Genomic DNA, 1,890 nt, shown 5'->3' on the forward strand with positions numbered 1-1,890 from the left:
TTCTTTTTTCCCGGAGTTCCAAGCTCTCATCATCACGAAGATCCATCTAATCATTGCAAGCCTTATCCCGAGTTCTTCTCAACTTCTCTTTCTTTTATCATCCTTTTTGCCGGAATTCTTCATGGAGGCTCAACATGGTGGCTCATCAAGGATTTCTTTCATTCTTCATTCGTTCTTTAAGATTTCTCTTGAAGTTATGATCCGCCAAGCTGTACTCTCAATTAAACATGGTGTTCAACACATGTCTTGTTTTGAGGAGTTCAAGCATTCTTCATCTTGCATTCCGAAGTGCAATTCTTTTATATCTCATCTTTTGAGGTGGTGTTATGTCATTGTTGATAATTTCCCTTTCGTGATTCATGATTCACAAGTTTCAAGAGTGACATATCTAAATCCATCATTTTCTCTCCGCTCAAAACATCTTTTTAAATCCATCAATCGTTTCATTGGAGTTATCTTGGGTTATATTTCAACTGAAGCTTTCCTAAGGATTGTTGCTATTTATGGTTCTTATAAATGATCCAAGTTCTTCATTTATCCCGGCGAAATAATCTTCTCGTCTCCTTGTTGATATCAATCCAATCTTTTGTTTCCGTAGTGACAGAATTTCGCCTCAATTTTGAGAAGTTTTCCTTAAGCCGACAACAAGCTTACTCTTTTCGTTGTTGGTTTTCCAACAACTCCGTTATAACCTTTCTTGGAAGGGTGCTTTACAAGCTCATTTGTGGTAGAAGTTGTCATTTTCTTCTCCATTCTTTTGTTCCGATGATCTTTCTTCTATTCTTTCTTCTGGAGGCATTGTGATGTTGCTCTTTTCACTCATCATATCGAATTGCGAGGATCATGTTCTTTTCGTGCTTATCCATTCAACCGGAGTGTCGTGTCCTTCATTCAAGTTCTCTCATCTTATCAAGTTTTGTCTCCCTTCTCAACCGGAGTGTTGTCTGAGATCTTTCTTACCCCTTGTGCCATTCTTTCAATTGTTCCGGAGGTAGTGTGTTGTGGATTTCATCAAGTATCCTCTCATCTTGTCAAGTTCATATTCTTTACCTTCCATTTCCAACCGAAGTGTTGTCGTAATTGATCTTTATCGTTCCTTGTACATCTCGTTTCTACCGGAGTGCTTGCATTATTTCTTGTCCATTGCAACCCTTTTCTTATGTCTTTCAACCTACAAGGCTCTAGTAAGGTTCCTTGTTCCTCTTTCTATCTGAGTGTTTTCAACTTTGCTCCCTTCGTTGCATTCTTTCTTTCAAGTTGTTCAACCTCTAAGGTTCATTGGTTTCACTCATTTGCCAAAGAAGCAACTTAGTTTTACCTCTTCTCTTTCTCTTCTGTTTCCCTCCGGTGCCATCCTAGATCTCGGGACGAGATTGTCTCGTAGTGGTGGAGTGTTGTGACACCCCGAGACCGATGCGCCAGGTGTCTCCCAGTTATTCGCCGTCGTTGCCATGTCATTTGCTTGCGTGTTGCATCTTATCATGTCATCATGTGCATTGCATCTGCATGTTTTCGAAACTTGCATCCGTCCGGGTCTTCCAGTTCCGTCTGTTGTCCGTTCTGAGCCCAGACACACTTGCACGCGCCCGCGGCACGTCCGAAATATTATTTTATAAGTGGCCAGAAAATGTTCTCGGAATGGGTTGAAAGTTGACATGCGGTGTTTTTATAGTGTAGATAGAATGCATGTCAAATTTCATCGCTTTCGGAGATCGTATGGTGCCCCAACGGATAACTATAGCGACAATATAGTCAGTCAAACGTCAGACGTTTTCGGTCTCCGAAACTGCTATCGGGCCTCTCTCTCCTCTCTTCTCAGCCATTTCCCTTCTGCACATCCCACCCGCATCCCCAACCTACCCCTCCTCGTGTTCGGAGCCGTCGGATCGC

Source organism: Triticum dicoccoides, chromosome 3A (genome assembly GCF_002162155.2).
Source record: "Triticum dicoccoides isolate Atlit2015 ecotype Zavitan chromosome 3A, WEW_v2.0, whole genome shotgun sequence".
In the NCBI taxonomy this organism is placed as follows: Eukaryota; Viridiplantae; Streptophyta; class Magnoliopsida; order Poales; family Poaceae; genus Triticum; species Triticum dicoccoides.